Here is a 3266-nt window from a genome sequence, read left to right as displayed (position 1 = left end):
TGTGCACTGAACGTTTTATTGTTTTTCATTGAGTATCGTTTTTATTTTTACTTTTTGTACTTCACTCGGCGTTTTTTAGACTCAAAACGCCTATGGAATAGGAAATGGGCTTCTTGTTGTTGTTGTGGGGAAGCTGTTAATGACCTGATTTGTCAGGCTCTGAAGAGGCAAGTGTAAACGACAATATAAGCATATGCTAGTAGTGGAAAAATAAGAGATGATAGTCAAACGTACTTACTTCGTTCGGGGCTAATATCTTCTTTGCACCTTAAGTTGTGTATTGCAGACATTACCTAAGGATCTCTTTAGCCTGCTTTCCTTCATCTTGCTCTCCAGCTTCTAACTTTTACTTGATAGAATAACTTCAGTGTTTTCCCCCAGTTGCACTTTAGCGCTAAATGGTCTCAGAGGAACCCAGCGCCCGGCCACATAACCCGAATTCACAAATCCAATGCAACACAATCCAAATACATGGGCGCTTGAAATGGATCTTAAAATTAGTATTGCTGTGAACGTCCGTAACTTAGCCGTGAATGGCATCCCCATTCTTTTCCAAAGGGAATAAAAGCTTTCAGGTATTGGAGTGAACATTCATTAAGGTAGAAATCCTGAAAGAAGTCTTATCTACTTTGAAAGTAGAATCTCCTATTAAATGTGTTTCTTTATTCGCCTTGCTCCCCCTCCTGGAAGCCTTTGAGTATTAGCCCTGCTATACAATAAAGATGAAGGGAATTAACTCGATTTGTTTATGAAAGGATAGATCAGAGAGTGGATGGATATACATTAGGGATACTACATTCACATGAGCCTACTATCTCACCTGTTGCTTAAAAAGCAGAAATATCTAATTATGCTTTAATTATGTTAATACAAGCTCTTGGAGCAAATGGAGCATGATGTTGAGTACAGCACATTATATTTTAAGAACATTACACATTTATATCTTGGCAATGACAGCTAAGTAGTAATTGCTTGGATAAGACATTCATCTCTATTTTCATTTGTTTCTATTATTATTGACACATGTTCTTGGAAATCAAATCATGCTTACTGCTTTGTTTTTTAATGCATGGAGACGATTATCTAGCTCTTTGGAAGGTTTTTAGGTTTGATTAAAAAAAACACCTTTTTGGAGATATAAGGAGCATTTATAAGGTTACGGATACAAAATTATGAGGCACCAGATAAATTAATTAATCGTCTTGTCTAAGAGGATAAAGCGTATCGTTAAAATGCATTCTTATGCCTCTCTCTCTCTCTCTCTCTCTCTCTCTCTCTCTCTCTCTCTCTCTCTCTCTCTCTCTCTCTCTCTCTCTCTCTCTCTCTCTCTCGCTTACAAAGTCACACATATATATTTATATATATATATATATATATATATATATATATATATATATATATATATATATATATATAATTATCTATCTATCTATATATATATATATATATATATATATATATATATATATATATATACATATATATATATATATATATATATATATATATATATATATATATATATATATATATATATATAAGTTTCTATGTTTATAACCATTTAAAATCTGTTAACGTAATAAAATGAAGCACAGATTTCATTTTAATGTAACAATAACATATCCAAATGTATATGTGAAAAACTAGAAGCATACAGCAGCAACTAAATAAAAGGAACGATAACCAACAGCAACAGAACAGATTCGAAATAGAATTATCTAGGGAAGAGTCTGACTGAAAATACCTTAAGTATCTAAAAGGTTTATCACAGTAAGACGTCCGCAACTTCCATTAGGATGTTGTCGTCCTTTTGTAATTTCATTAACTGTATTATCTCTTTTATTAAAATTTCGTCGAGTTTCAGACAGTTCTTGAACGAGTGGTCATTTTGCGAGGATCCTTTGTTATTGTTGATATTTAAAAAGGACAAAAGGAAAGAGATACGGGAAATGATGGATGCTGTTTATATATATATATATATATATATATATATATATATATATATATATATATATATATATATATATATATATATATATATACGTATGTGTGTGGTGTTTGTGTGTGTGTGCGTGCGTGTGGGATATATAATATATTCTATATGATAGGACACTGAAGGTAAATCTACTCCCAAAAAAAAAAAAAGATGAAAGTTAAATATGTGCAACTAATTATTAAAATTGTTAAAATTAATGTTATGGAAATTATTGAAGGTATTGTTAAATGTTTAAAATTATTGAAGATATTGTTAAATGTTTAAAATTATTAAAATTGTTATTAAATATGTTAAAATTAATAGAATTATTATTAATTGAAATTATTAAAATTTTTATTATAAGATATATTAAAATTAAAATTATTAAGAATATTTTTGTTATTGAGGTTATTATTTTTTTTATTATTATTATTGCTCCATGGTGTTTTACCTAATTCTTGATTACTTACTGACTATACTGCAGGAATATTTGTTTTGTTTATGTGATAGTGAACTAGTATTGTAACTTCATGAAATGGCAATATGGTTAATAGCGTATCATCCAAAGTACTTTTTTTTTTTTTTTCAAACAAAAAGCTTTCATTACGCTCCCAAGTAATTTCTGACGTTTGAAGAGCTTATTCAATGAAAATAAAAGCTTACCAAAACATTGAGATATGGATGCGCAAATTACATCTAATTTTAGCGTGTCCTCCATAGACCTGACATACTGTAATTAATCGGTACGATACCACTGTGGTTATGCGAGTCACCATTATTCCCCACATGTAGTGAAACCCATCCTGATTTACACGCGTTTAATTTATATCGCCCGTGAGATTTAATTACACACGCGTACACGTGCTCTTACACCAGTGACAGTTTTAGAACAAGCGATTTCGTTCAGCGCAAATACTATGATCCGATGTTATGCTATCCGCATTTTGATTGGTCATGTTGGGTTATGCACGGCAGGTGATTGGATGAATGCCATGTGACGTCACCGTTTTCACGCCCCCGGAGCTCTTTTGCAATATGCGAGCGAGGGGCTATTTTCATAATATTTCGATGATATTGGTGCAGTTTCTTTATGTGACATTCGATCGTGAGATTTCATGTACTATCAGCCACCTTATCTTGAATATGATTCAGATAGATGTTTTGAAGAAGTAACATTCACGAAAGGACCACAGGAAACTTTTAAATGAGTGAAGATGGAACGCGGCTGAGCGAAACCTACTGAGACTGAACTTGTATAAAGGAGGTTTCCTATCACAGGCACGCCTGGCCT

The 3266-nt window shown here is 32.0% G+C and overlaps 1 protein-coding gene across 1 annotated transcript in view; it reads left to right on the top strand.

Annotated features, from left to right (window-relative positions):
• The first annotated feature begins 3149 nt into the window (after positions 1-3149).
• Positions 3150-3266, top strand: part of AstA (allatostatin A) — a 227650-nt gene continuing 227533 nt past the window's right edge. The window contains exon 1 of the mRNA XM_068351054.1: positions 3150-3266. This exon is cut by the window's right edge and continues 257 nt beyond it. The gene's annotated coding sequence lies outside the window, so the exon portion shown is untranslated.

The sequence above is a fragment of the Palaemon carinicauda genome, chromosome 27 (genome assembly GCF_036898095.1).
Source record: "Palaemon carinicauda isolate YSFRI2023 chromosome 27, ASM3689809v2, whole genome shotgun sequence".
NCBI classification, from domain to species: Eukaryota; Metazoa; Arthropoda; class Malacostraca; order Decapoda; family Palaemonidae; genus Palaemon; species Palaemon carinicauda.
Note: the sequence above shows the minus strand (reverse complement) of the source record. Positions and strands in the feature narration are given on the sequence as shown.